Raw genomic sequence first — 15,369 nt, forward strand, 5'->3', positions numbered from 1 at the left:
TATCAGTTATATTTACAGGGGTTTGAATATCCCGCATAAAGAAATTGTCTGGATCTTCCACTTTCATGTTGTTCATTGGAGTGCTAAACATGTCCTCATACTGCTTTTTTAGGATTTCACTAATTTCTTTGTCATCCTCCGTGTATGAACTTTCACATGTACGAATAGGTCCAATACTGGCAGTGGTTTTTGCTTTTGATTTCGCATATGTGAAGAAGTATTTTGGATTTTTCTTTATTTCCTGAATTGCTTTTTGTTCTTACTGCCTTTCTTCAGTTTCATACGAGTGTTTCAATTTCCGCTCGATTTCTTCAATCTCCCTATTTAAATTATTCCTTCTTTGACGGGAAATTCGTGTCTGCATAAGCAGTTCCGTTATTTTTTTTCCTGCATTTATAGTGTCGTCTGCGTTCTCTTTCTACGTTGGATCTCTTTCTGGCTTTCCTCAAAGGAACATGTTTCAGGCAGACTTGATACGCTTCTGAAGTCAGTTTTTCTATTCCTTCTGTAGGACTTGTATTACTCAGAACAGTTTCCTATGGAATGTTTTTAAGTTCCCTGTTTATTATCTCCCAGTCTATCCTTTTATTATTAAAATAGAATTTACTGAATAGCCCTCTCGCTTTATCAACGTTTTAGGTCTATTCTGCGTATTGATGGTCGTTTGCACTTCAATGGGCTTGTGATCTGAGTATGTGGTATCTGATCTCGTAATGTCTCTGATAATGTCTTCATTGTTCGTAAAGACCAGATCTAGAATATTTTCATTTCTCGTTGGCTCCGATATCTGCTGATTGAGTGAAAATTTGTCACAGAATCTAAGTAGTTCTCTAATCTGTGGTTGGTTAAGTCCTGATAGATTTCCTGGTATAATATTATTGTTTGCTATTCTCCACCTGAGACTAGGCAAGTTGAAGTCACCTAGGAAGATAATATCAGGTATCGGGTTCTCCAAATTATCAAGGATATTCTCTATTTTGTTTATCTGTTCTGTGAATTCCTCAGCCGTTGCATCTGGCGGTTTGTATATTAGAATAATCACTAAATTTATTTTCTCTATTTTTAATCCCAGTACCTCTATCATCTCATTTGTAACGTTAAGGAGCTCCGAGCATACAAGGTCTTCCCTAATATACAAACCCACTCCTCCATGTGACCTAATTTTCCTATCACACCTGTATAGGTTATATCCACGAATACAGATCTCACTGTCTAAGAATTCCCTTGCATGGGTTTCTGTGAAAGCTCCAAATACTGCATTTGACTCCGTGAGGAGGCCATTTATGAACTGTACTTTGTTGTTTGTTCTTGTTTTCAGGCCTTGTATGTTGACAAAGATGAATGAGGTTACTCATTCATTTGTTGTAGGGCAGTTGCCTATCGTAGTTGTAGTTCCCTTTCGGTGTGTAATTGTATCTGTAATTCTGGAATGCAAGTGGATCTGGCATCCAGTTCCATACATTCTCCATGCTCCTCCTTTTGAATTCTATTTCGGTCTGGTATAAAAAATTTATCGAGTTTCCTCCAAATTCATTATCCTTTCCAAAATCATTTTCCTCCAAATTATCATTATCAACACCACGACCATCTCTCTACAACACGACCATCTCTCCACACCACGACCATCTCTCCACACCACGACCATCTCTCTACAACACGACGATCTCTCTACAACACGACCATCTCTCCACACCACGACCACCTCTCAGTTGATGATCTCCACATGGGGGATGAGTATGAATTACTAGGGGGTAACCCTACATTATTCTACATATAATCATCCTATATATACCACTGAATAAACTTGACCTTAACACCCAACTTGAAATTACTAATGAAGAACCTTCTTTGGTCGCCGGTGATCTTAATGCCAGACACCAACACTTTGATGCCAGCTGTAATCAGCCCAATATCAATGGACGGAAACACACTGTGTTAGGGGGAGTGAAAATCATGAGTCCTGTGTGATGGACAGACAACTCACCTCAGAAGAGGAAGATTAGACCATGCTCTCTTGCTGAATGCACAGGACACGGAGGCCAGCCAGTACACACACACTACACAGTTTATGAAGTGATCACTGGGCACTGATTACCTCCGTCGACATGAGTAGTAAACAGTAAAATGAAATAAAAAGTTTATCACTCGGATCAGATAAACAAGATGAGTGACTGGTTCACGGGAAACATTCGTGTAGACATTGCTTAATATATTGAGGACCTTAATAACCAAACTGAGAGCTGTCCCAGAGTCTAGCGGCATACGAACTGAGTCTAGCGGCATACGAACTGAGTCTAGCGGCATACGAACTGAGTCTAGCGGCGAAGCAAACCTCAAGAGAAGAAAATAAAATGGTATGAGACCGATTACATAAAGATGCTGACTGTAGATATAAGGGACATGAGTAGAGAGTACCGGAGACATCCCACAGAAAGCAACCAAGAGCTGTTTCAAACCGTGTGTGAAGTATCCAGGGAAGAGAAGATGAAAGTGCAAGATAAACAATAGCTTGACTTCACTAGCTCCATTGGAAGAGAAACATTTGCCAGACAAGTGTGGGAAAAAATACAGATAGCTGAGTGGAGCAGAACCTCGGCCTGCGGCTCACGAAGACCAAGGGTAAGGCTGAGGAACTAATAGACAAGTGGAGTGATGCCGCGCCATCCTCCTCTTCCCTCCCTGCAGAAATAACCAGGGAACAACTCCTGCGATATAATGATATAACTGTTTGGATAACAAGATCACAGTGTGGCGACGACGAGTATGGACAACCAATCACAGCCCAGGAAGTAAAAGGGGGCTATGAAAAAGGGTAAAGGTACTGCACATGGTGAAGATGGCGTCACCTACGACATACTCAATGCACTGTGCAAAGTGTTGGAGAATCGACTACTCCACCAGTTCAATAAATCCTTTCTAAGTGGAGTGTTGCCCACACAACGGAAACACGCTATAATTATTTCCCATACTGAAACCAAAGTACCCTGGCAATTATAGACCTATCAGTCTCGTGTCATGCACATGCAAGAGGTTTAAAAAGTATCATCTTAAACCGTCTGTTGCATATAATAGGTAGACTAACGGATGGAGTCAACTGATTTGTTAAAGGACGGAGCATAGCAAATTGTATAGTTCATTACTGAGTAATGACACAGCTAAGTACCCCGAAATAGACTGAAAACTACCTCACAGGAAGGAAAGTCAAGGTCTGCTTCGAAGAAGTTAGTGTCAAGAATAATAAATATGGAACTCGGACCCCTCAAGTCGAATTCTTAAGCCCCATACTATTCAACATCCTTATGAACGCCATTGCCAATATTGAATTTTCGGAAGGAACACAACAAGTGGGATATGCAGATGATGTCCTAATACAAGCACCCACACAGCTTTTCTCGATGTTTGGATCGATTTTGGTACACTAAGAATGATTGTCATGACTTCATTTTGTATACTTTCTAGCCTTTTCACATTGCATGAGTAATATGTGCATAAGACTGGTGCCGCACAGTTTAAGACTGAGCAGCGTACATATACTGCACTCACCTAGTGGAGTCAAAGTGTACATCATTTACACTGTGTACATCATTTTAAGAAAAGAGTACACCAATAGTAGTCCTATGACCATTTCAGGTCAAGGTTCTCAAAGTACTGAGACGGTACTTACATGTGTCTGTGGATCGAGTTCCTCTTTCTTTCCTTTGCTAGAGTTAGAGTCAATAGTCTCCGTGGTGTAGTGGTAAGACACTCGCCTGGCGTTCCGCGAGCGCTATGTCATGGGTTCGTATCCTGGCCGGGGAGGATTTACTGGGCGCCATTCCTTAACTGTAGCCTCTGTTTAACGCAACAGTAAAATGTGTACTTGGATGAAAAAACGATTCTTCGCGGCAGGGGATCGTATTCCAGGGACCTGCCCGAAACGCTACGCGTACTAGTGGCTGTACAAGAATGTAACAACTCTTGTATATATCTCAAAAAAAAAAAAAAAAATAGTGATCCTAAGGATCCGATAGTGGTCAACCCTCCACAGTGTTTCACCATCTAGTTGCATGTCTTCGTTTTTTTTCTTCCCTATTGTGATGAGAGTATGCTTTTATGTTAATTGTAGAGAGAGAAATCGAAATCAGTATACAGCTTTCCATGGAGTTGATTGGACTGTTTTATTTTCCAGAGGTGGGGCTTATATTAGGACATCATCTGCATATCCGATACATTTGTTGTGTTGCATCTGGAAGTTCAACATTAGTAATGGCTTTCATAAGGATGTTGATTAGTACTAGACTTTGCACTTTAATTGATTTCCCCTTGACACCCATTCATTCAAGCTCATCTAGGATCGCAATCTCTTACATCTTATCAAGGCTCCTTTCATGTCAACAAAGAGCTTGTCTCTACTCGTCTTCACTAGATTGTGCTCTTGTTATCCTAATTTGTATGTCACTGTACAGCAGGAACTGTTCCATACCTATCTATATAGGGGATAACGGGGGGGGGGGGGGGGGGGAGGATGGGAACGATGTTACATCTCTCAATTTGTGTATTAAACCTTCTGCTTTACCGTGGTGTCTTTGTGAGCAGCAGGCCGGGGTCTGCTTCCCTTAGGTACCTGTACTTTTGGCCACACTTGTCCTGCAGACGTTCCTCTTCCAATGGAACTTGTGAAATCAAGCTATTGGCTTTCCCTCTCTTTAATCGTCTCTTCCCTGGCTACTTGACACAGTTTCAAACAATTCTTGGTTTCTTACAGTGGGATGTCTTTAGTACTCTCTACTCACATATCTTACATTTTTTATTGAGAATCTTTATATAGTCAGTTTAATACCATTTCATTTACTTATTTTGATAATTGCCGCTTCCTGTTGTACGATGCGAGAGTTGAGAATCTCTCAAACTGAATATTTAGGTCATCAATAAACTTATCAATGTCTTCAGGGATCTAGTGTACCGTGACTCAGGCACTCATCTTGTTTATGAAATACAGAGTCATATCAGCTTTGAGTGTCACCATTTTTCTTTTATGTGTTTCTCTTTATCTTGCTTATATCAACGGTGGTGAGCAGCGCCAAGACTGTCACTATAGAGCAGCGCCGAGTCTCTCACTATAGAGATTGTGTATAATGTTTATAGTGGCATTCATATCGTGCACTTCCAGCAGGAGTGCATTATCTAATCTCTCGCCCCTGAGGCTGTCCAATAATCTGTGAGGTTTTTTCATTGACTTTAGGTTGATGGAAACTGATATCAGAGTTTGGGTGCTTGGCATTACGATCCTATTTGAATGAATGCCATCCCACATAGGTGTTGTCCAGCATGATGATACGGGCAAGGTAGATAAAGCTGGCGAGGAGTCACAATAACGTGGCTGACGTATGTTGACCAAGCCACACACTAGAAAATGAAGGGACGACGATGTTTCGGTCCGTCCTGGACCATTCTCTAAGTCGATTGTGAATGGACAATCGACTTGAGAATGGTCCAGGACGGACCGAAACATCGTCGTCCCTTCATTTTCTAGTGTGTGTGGATTGGTCAACATAGCTAAAGCTGCATGTGATAAAGCTGAAACTGACCTAAACCTAGGTATTCTAAATTCTGTTCTCAAAACCGCATTATTTTAAGACACAAGGGCTGACAGAAGAGCACTTACTGATACTCAAAGGGCAGAAATCACTAGTATAAAGAATTATAATATTTTTAGAACCAAGAACTTTATGTATGGACAGCAGAAAACATCCACCAGACAGCGTAACACTGTAATTGTCAGAATTAGGCTGCAGTATCTTTACTTATGGCAGGCAGTTGAAGGTAATAAATGTCCTAACAGTGAGAACTCTAAGTGTAAACTATGTAAACAGGAGCTAGGAGACACTCCTGCACAGTATTTGTGAATGCTCTGTTATTAATTATTTGAGACCAAATGGCACGATATATTTATGCTGTGTAACTACTGGAAGACATTGTTGTGCTCATCCCAGTAACAAAATCAGCAGATTACCAGACGTTGTCACAGCTCGAATAACACAGTACACAGCTTGTATAGGGATCTAGATGAAGTAAAGTGTAAAGTGTGTGGACAAAGACAGGGACACACACTCGAACACTATATCTTAGACTGTAATAAAATTGAACAATTTAGAGATAAATCTAGACTCACGCTATATGAAATGGCAAAACATCTTATTACTAAGGATAAAATACCTGATACTTGCATTGTATCCATATTTCACTTACAGTAGATAGACGCTATGTGAGATTCAAAAGGAAGTAGTACATTGTGAAGACTAATAACAAACAGCAGCTCCCTGTGACCCCTGTAATATTTTCATAGTTCAAACAATTATGTATTAGTGGAAAAACTACCATTAATGTACAAGGATTAACTGTAAATATATAACTATTGAAATGGAACTATCTTTGTAACTAGCTGACATAATATAGCTTTGTAACTAGCTGACATAATATAGCTGACACTTCCTTACGTTCCTTCGGACGTAAGGAAGTGTCAGCTCGTACCCTGTGAGGGTAGTTAATAAGTGGAATGCCCTAAAAGAGGAAGTTGTGGAAGCCTCCTCCATCCACAACCTTAAGGCCTGATTCGACAAAGAATTTAAAAGTCAGAGTAGTTAAGCTGAAATGCAACAGGTACAAGGCTAGCAGGCGGGGCATAAAGAACTAGACCTCACTCCCCCGTAGACATTGATAGGTAAGTGCTGATAGGTCAGTACTAGGTAGCTTAAGTCCACCTATACATAAAATAAAGGTTGTTGGAGTTTGTTCTTCAACGCCTCTAGAAATAAAGTTACAACAAAAATCTTTTCTGTTCAACACATAAGTTAGTTGTGAACCGCGTGTCTTAAATCTAGCTTGAGCTGCTTAAGAATCACGCCTCTTGAACCTGTGTTGCCATAGTTGAGAACCTTGACTCTTCAACCAAGAAAACCACACCTGAAAACCCATGCTCTTGTAGCCCAAGCTAAATCACTTGAGAGCCACTCATCACCTCGAGCTAAGATGACTTAGAGCCACATTGAGCTCCTACTCAAGCCTTTCTAATTGAGAACCATCTCCATCTCCAAGGTGATGTAAATGAGAACCCTGCCGGACTTAGGGAGTAGAAGGACTACCACAACCCACTCCAGGTATATTCCAGCCAACTCAACTGAGCAAATTAACAGCTACTATTTTTCAACAGAAGCAGAATTAATTGTGGAAACAGAGGGACAGTCACTGAAATTAAGAGAGCTGTGAAAACACCAACCACCCAAGGAAAGGGTGATCCAGAAATGTTCAAATAAAGATTTAATTATATATAATATATTTCGCAATATCCTTATAAAATATCCCAACTTTGCCTACTATGGTTTACTTCATGACTACTTTGGCAGCCCTCCATGCTACTGGACGGACAACTAAGATGACCTTCCGTGCTACTAAGATGAACTACCTTGGTGGTCCTTCTTGGTACTAGCGACCTTACATGCTACTAGGACAACTCCCTGGTTTATTGATTTATTGGATAGCCTTGTTAAGAAGCTCTTAGATCACTAGTTTCCCATCAGGACCCTTAAACTTGTTAGGGTTTTAATTTATTTATAAACAGACTTCAGCTTTGCAACTAATAAACACTTTTTATCAACGTGCACACAGAACTTATAATGCATAAATTATATAAAACTCAGCATAATTAATATTACAGAGGAATTGTTGCATAATAATCTTCCTATTTCATTACCTGGAACCTGACATTATTTCTGACTCGGTATTTTTAAGTATGATTGCATTAATAATGATTAGATGATTAGATGATTATAAATGCTTGTACAGTCAAGGCTGGTGCGTGCTAAGGTACTGTTGAGTATATATATATTGATTGGCATATCTGATGCTATTTTCATATATCACATTCCTCTTGAAGAGATATAGATGACGATAATATATTCAGGAGAGGTTTGATAGCACAGCGGCTATGTTCTCGTTTTACAAATGAGGATAACAGGTTCGATGCCAGGGGTGGAATATAAATGGTTGGGCACGTTTCCTTTCATCTGACGCCTTTGTTCACTGTTGACCTAACAGTAAATAGGCACCTGGGAGTTAGGTAACTGTTGTGGGTTGCATCTAGGAGAGGGTCAGTTGTTTGATCTTGTTTTTGCTTTAGTTTATTTTCTACTACAGACGAGGCAACAAGTACAGCAGTCCGCCCTCTTAAGGTTTCTCAACGTCAAGAAAACGGTCACATTAAGGTGTCCTCTCCTAACCCACCAGAGGACCCAAAACAGAAAACGTGACAGTATGTCACTTTCGCGAGCCGCTTCCATTTTCTAGTACACAAGTGTTTGGCCTTAAATAAAGTATACGCCAAAATGCGACGTGCTATTAGGAGGTTGGGGTTGGAGTGATTTGAACTAACTCGATATAAGCGTAAAGTATATATATATATATATATATATATATATATATATATATATATATATATATATATATATATATATATATATATATATATATATACATGGGCTTCCTGTCCCGGACTATCGAATTAAATTATTCTTCACTAGCTGTACCCGGCCACGCGTTGCTGTGGCTCAGCAATGCACATGCGTTGCTGAGCCACAGCATTGTACGTGAAAGACAGCAACTTTCCCCTGTCTCCCAGTCCTCCCCTCCTCTGTCCCCTCATCCTCCCAACCATTCCTCACTCCCTCGTCCCTTTTTCCTCCCCTTCATTCTCCACTCTAGCATCCCCTCGTCCTCCTAACCATTCCCTACTCTGTAACACCCATGACCCTCCCCCCCCCCATCTAGAGTTCACACCCAGGGAAGCCTTCTCCAAGAGGTCAGCCCAGATGACCTCCTGATTATCTTGCTTGTTGATTAAAAATTCCTGGGTTAGTCTTAGTCAGCTAGTTTCAAGTATGTAATATTTCATGATACTCTTGTCAAACATTGCAATGGAATTAGACTCAGATTCTTATGTGTAAACATCCATGGATCTCCCCCTTTTAGCCAGGTCAGAGGTCAGCCACACTCGAAATTAATAATTCCTCTCTTGAACAGTGTATGGTGAATGTCAAACAAGCTTAATGAAAAAATTCTTGAGTGTTTGTGCACGTGTGGCCAGACCTCTTTCGGTGAAGGTAGCAACAGCAAATCTCCCCCTCCCCCCCTTTTTGGGGTGTATATATGGTCCTGTAGCGGACGTAGTTTGGAGAGAGTGCCGGACACCAGGGTCTAGAGTGGGTCTGTGAAGAACATCTCACAGCCAGGGAGAGACAGAGTGAATCCACCAGATGGACAGACAGAGGTCTTAAGGTAATGTGTGTGATCTCTGAGGTTTTGTTTCATGTCTAAATTTCTTAACGATTGGCCAGTGTTAGAGTAGGATTTATAGTGGTGATTAGCATAATTTGGTTCTCAATAAACTCGTGTTAAACTTCCCATCTGTGTCAATTGTTGAATCCTCTTAGCCTCTACATATAGTATGCTAACCACCGTCCCATAATTAATGACATTTAAAGGAAGAGGACTCTCCAAGTCAAGCAATGTTTCTTGCCTCGTTGCTTGATACAGTAAATGGATAAGGCAGATGGTGGCAGCATAGTTAATCCTGTGTAGCATTCCCTTAGAAGTGTACCTTAGGTTACAGTTACTCAGGATATATCAGTGTAACCATTAGTGTTACAATATTTGTGTTTCATTATTAGTTCATATTCTAGGTGTTACAACTCCACCATCCCCTCGTCCTCCTCACTATCTCCCACTCCCCCGTCCCCTCGCCCTCCCCACTCCCCTCTCCTCTTGTCCTCCCAATCATTCTCCATTCCCCTCGTTCCTCCACCCCCAACTCCCTTGTCCCTTCCCCTGGCCTATCGTCCTCCCCACCATCCCTCACTCCTGTCCCTTACTCTTTCCCACCATTCCTCACTCCCACGTATGATGATCAAATGATCTGATGTTCCCATCAGAAAATTGGGAACATTCAACGATCTGCGGCTAGATTCACGAAGAAATTACGCAAACACTAACGAACCTGTACATCTTTTCTCAGTCTTTGGCAGCTTTGTTTACAATTATTAAACAGTTAATGAGCTTCGAAGCACCAGGAGCCTGTTTATAACAATAACAATAGTTGATTGGCAAGTTTTCATGCTTGTAAACTCTTTAATATATGTAACCAGAGCCATCATAGATTGAGGAACGATGTACACGCTCATAAGTACTTGCGTAACTGCTTCGTGAATCTGGCCCCAGATGTTCCCATCACCGAAATATAAGAAAAACAGTTCAAAAAACGAAATGAAAAATAATGAAAAAATAAAAAATAAACTATACTCACAAAATGAACAGTATGGTAAACAACACAGATCAATTCCAACACAATGTCACACAAAATAATTAAATCAAAATTAAAATAAATCGAAATTTATGAAAATTCAGTTTATCAATGAAATCGGAAACATTGAAATGGAATCGTAACATATTTAGTTTAGCATATGTTGGTCTTATGTGCAACAGATGGCGCTGTTTTACAAAAACGCATGTTTTTACCTGTCACAGGGGGTGGCATCTATATATTAGGTATATAAATAGACGCGCCTATTCAAATGCAACGTTGTGTCAAAATTTCAAAGCAATCGGTGAAGAACTTTTGGAGATAACAGTGTGTGTTGCTCTTACGCCCAACAAATGGTGCTGTTTAAAAAAAAAAAATAATGTTTTTCCTGTCACAGGTGAGGCATGTATATTGTAGATATATAAAAAAGAAGTGCCTATTCGAATGCAACGTTGTGTCAAAATTTCAAAGCAATCGGTAAAGAAGTTTCGAAGATTTCCCTCACATGAAAAACAGAGTTTTCAGAAAAAGCATGTTTTTTCCGTCACAGACGTGACATCTACATAGTATGTTTATAATAATCTGCTCGGATGCGAATGGAACATTGTGTGAAAATTTAAAAGCAATCGGTGAAGAACTTTCGGAGATTAGCGGTTATGCACAAACGAACATTTCCATTTTTATTTATAAAGATAAGAAATGTTCCAGCAATCTGCCTTCTAGATATATATACTGTTTTTTGGTAGATAAGCATAGGCTTAACATAAATAAGATGATAAGTCTCAAGGTCGCCCGAGCATACAGATTTTTGAAGAGAACTCGAGAATCACACTTCAGTCGATAACCCTTAACAGTCGCATGTGGCGCAGTGGTAACACAATGGCCCCGCGCCTTGCGAGTGATTTGTCTGGGTTCGAGGATTGACTAGGTGCCATTTTTTAAATGTTTGCCTCCTGTTCACTCAGCAGTAATTGGGTACCTTTTAACTGATTGGCTGGTGGTGTTCCAGGAAAACTAGCGTGTAAGGCCTACCATGAGCCATGAGAAGGGAAAGCTCTCAGGCATCTAATAGGAGTCAGAAGCCCTCTGTTTATATATACAAAAAATTCATTACCTTCAGAGGTTGTTGAGCTTTGTACAGTGATGAGTCATGGTGTATTCAATATGCAGCCCGTCCTCGCATACAAAGATCCAAGCTCGTTAATCCAGCCGCCAAACCCCCCCTGTTTATGAATGAAAAACGGTTTACACACAACTGATTTCGTTCGAACACTTCCGGAACAAATGTTTCACTGACGAATTTTGTTCGAACCACAACGCTGTAAATGCTTCACCCACATACTACAAATACAAATAATCGCCAACAGAACCTAAACACCTAACTTAACCAAACCTATGCCTATATATGCACAATATGCAAATATATTATAATATTAATTTATATTTGAGAAAATTCCTGTTTTGAATGAACAGCATGAAAACATTTATGAATGTGTCTGTGGGGTCGACCGCTGGATGTAATGGACTTGAGTCGAGGAAGGGTTGAATAATCGCCAACAGAACTTAAAAACACCTTACCTAACCTATGCCTAACTATACATACAATTTTTATATATATACCAATATTACTTTATATGAGAACAAACCAATCTTTAATACACAGTATGTTAAAACTGATGGGTCTAGGGAGGTCGGCCGCTGATGTAAACAGCCTAGTGTGTGGACGGGTTGTAATATGCAACACAATCTAGTCATACTCATCCACTTGGGCTGGACGGAGTCTGGCCCTAGCTTCGGTAGGGGACAGACGTGTTGCCTTGGCGCTCCAGCAGTTGGTGTTGTTTACCAGTTTGGCCGGTTGGGGGTGGGTGTGTCTCTGTCCGCCTGTGCTGACGTGGCGTCACGATGGGGGTCCTCTCCCCCCTGTCGTCCGGGCTCAGTCTGTGGGACTAGAGTTCTCTGTGCGGGCCGGTTACCCGGAGACTGCGCTGGCTTGTGATATGCTCTCTGTCCCTGTGTTTGAGATTTATGGGGTCGAGTTGGTCACGGCCCGTAGGGCGATTGTGAAGTTCACACAGGAGGTGGCGTATCGCGATTTTCTCCAGCGATACGAGGGGTGGACATTACGCCTGCCGGATGGTGCGGGCACTGTGACCCCCTCTGATAGAAGTGGTGCACTTACTTACGTCAGTGTGCATGGGGCTCCCTTGGAGTTTCTGGAGGGTCTGCTACGGCGGTATTTCGGTCGGTTTGGCGCAGTAGTTAGTGTGAGGGTGAACGTGGTGTCTTCCAGTCCTCTTAAGGGTGTGAGGACTAACATTCGCACCCTGGGCATGAGACTCCGGGCGGATATTCCGTCCTCTGTGCGCCTTATGGGGTACAACGTTCGGGTGTTTTACGCCCGCCAGTCGCGGACGTGTTATCGTTGTGGTCTTTTGGGCCATCAGGGTGCTGCCTGTTCTGCGCCTGCCGTTGCACCAGTGAATCTCTTCAGTGAGGAGGATTTTCCGCCGCTTCCTGTGGGGGATGATTCGGTGGATGTGGACGTCTCTTTGGCTGAGGAGGTGCCCTCTGTATCAGCTGTTGCTCCGCCTGTTGCGCCCTCTGTATCAGCTGTTGCTCCGCCTGTTGCGCCCCCTGTTGTTGTTGCCTCTCCTCCGGTGGTTGTGTCCTCACCTAGTGCTCAGCCTGTTCCGGCTGGTGTCCCAGAGCCTCTTCCGTCTGCTCGAGCCCCTCGTCTTCCAGTTCTTCCTATGCTGCGTCTGTCCTGGTCCCTGCACCCTCGCCGTCTGTGCTGGGTGATGGGGTGGCTGCGGAGCCTCCTGCTGTGTGTGGTCCGGTTCCCCCTGTGGTAGAGGCTGCTGCCGTTCTGCGTCGGGCGTCAGTTCGTCTGGCTAGTGGTGCCCGTGCCTCTGGATCTGCTTCCAGCTCTGACAATATCCGGTCGGAGCCCAAACGTTCCAGGCATTCGTCTACGGCCTGGGTTGATGTTGGGGACTTTGGTGACTGTGGGTCTTCAAGTGTTGACGGCGTGGAACCGGCTGAGTCGTTGTCTCCGCGGTTGGTGGTGGCGGAGGTTCATGTGCCTGCTGGTGCTGATGCCCATGTCTCGGGTGTGTCTCCTGTTTCTTCCTCGCCTGGGGGCTCTCCGCAGTGGGGTGTGGTGGCTTCCGCTGAGAGGGATGGTGCGGATGCTGGTGCTGGGCGTGGCCTGGTGGTGACTTTACGTAAGGATACGCACCGCCATGATTCCCTGCAGTCGTCTGGTGGTGTGCCCATGGCCGCTGGTGCCCCTGTGGTGGTGCCCTCTGTTGAGCCCTCTGTCGAGCCCCCTCCTGCAGTGTTGTGCCTTGAGGACCTGGAGGCCCGGATTGCCGAGTTCCTGCTGCTTGAACGGCTGGAGGACTTTTCTGGTGGGCAGGTTCTGGGTGTATGGGATCGGGTGGCGGCTACTGGTGTCCGGAGGGACACCGTGTGGATTCCATGTCTGCGGGTGTTTGTTTCCGGGGTTCCGGTTCACATGGCGCCCCCGGTGCTAGGTCACGCCTCCTGGACAACGTGGCTGCTTTGGGAGGCGTTCAATGTGCGGTTTCCACCGGATATGTTCCCGGGCAAATATGTACACTGATTTCATGTTACTGTAGTTGTTGTTTTTGTTGGTATTCTTGGCTAATTGGGTGCTGTGCGAAGTGTCTTGTTATGTTTCTTGATGTACTTTATATTCTGTTTTATTCTCGGTCCTTCAGGCCAGTGCATGTATGTTGTTGTGTTTGTACCTGTTTTGTTTTCTGGTTTGCGTCGTTTGCTTGTTTATTATTATTGTATATTTTGGCCTCGCCCTTTGTTTGTTACGGGGCGGATGGTTTGGTGTGTGTTTTTATTCCTGTATTGTTTCTGTGCGGTACGTTTGACCTGGTGTTTTCATATTGCTTTACCTGTTGTACGTGTTTGTTCTTTATGTTTTGTTTGGAATGTATTGTGATTGTCCTGTTATGTTTCCTGTTATGCCTCTTGATGTAGGTTTTGTTTATGAAGGTTTTGTTTTGTGATGTTACTGTGATGGCTAGTTTGCCATTGTATTCTGTTTTGTGCCTTGATGCATGCTGTATTTTTCTATGCATTTATCGTGTTTGTGTTTTGTTGTGCTATGCTGTCGGCCCTTCTGGCCGGTGGTCTATTGTTTTATTTTGTTCTGTTCTGTATTCTGTGTTGTTTTTATTGTATTTAAATTGCATGCTTTGCATGTAAAAATAAAAAAAAAATAAAAACTTGGGCTGGACGGTAGAGCGGCGGTCATACTCATCCCATACTCATACTTACATCGACTTCATGCAGGTCGGCGTTCAATCCCCGTCCGTCCAAGTGGTTAGGCACCATTCCTTTCCCCCCGTCCCATCCCACATCCTTAACCTGAACCTTTCCCAGTGCTATATAGTCATAATGGCTTGGCGCTTTCCCTTGATAATACCCTTCAACTGTTAAGACTGAATTTTACACGGAATACAACAAAACTTTACTTCATCTACCTACCAACGTATCCTGATATCATCAGGATACGTAGCTGAGAGCAGTTTACCTCAATGTGATAACATTATCGCTCCGGAGTTTACCCAGAGACCACGATAAGCCGGGGGTTTACCTGAGTCTACATTCTTATTTTAATAAGGCAGGAACCACATTATGTGTAATCTATGAGGGTGAGTCAGTTAAAGTATGTGGGATGGAGGGAGTGTGTAGGAGGGAGTGATTGAGGGAATGAGTATGTGGGAGGAGGGTGTATGTGGAAGGGAGTATGTGGGAAGGGAGGGAAGGAGGGTGCTTACCTATCAGTGACTGCGGGAAAGCGAGGTCTAGCTCTTCATCCCCGCCTGCAGGAGATGAAGAGATAGAGAACAATCGTAACAGGCAATTTGATTATACCTGTTACGATGCAATTTAATTATTCCGACGTTAGAATTCTTCGTCGAATCTGACCTTAAAGCTGTGGATAAAGGTTGCCTCCACAGCTTCTTCCTTCAGTGCACTACGACTATAGTCCT

General features: G+C 42.8%; 1 protein-coding gene across 1 annotated transcript in view; it reads right to left on the bottom strand.

Annotated features, from left to right (window-relative positions):
* LOC123769472 (uncharacterized) overlaps nucleotides 1–15,369 on the bottom strand; it is a 385,122-nt gene that overhangs the window by 125,628 nt on the left and 244,125 nt on the right.

Source organism: Procambarus clarkii, chromosome 63 (assembly GCF_040958095.1).
Source record: "Procambarus clarkii isolate CNS0578487 chromosome 63, FALCON_Pclarkii_2.0, whole genome shotgun sequence".
In the NCBI taxonomy this organism is placed as follows: domain Eukaryota; kingdom Metazoa; phylum Arthropoda; class Malacostraca; order Decapoda; family Cambaridae; genus Procambarus; species Procambarus clarkii.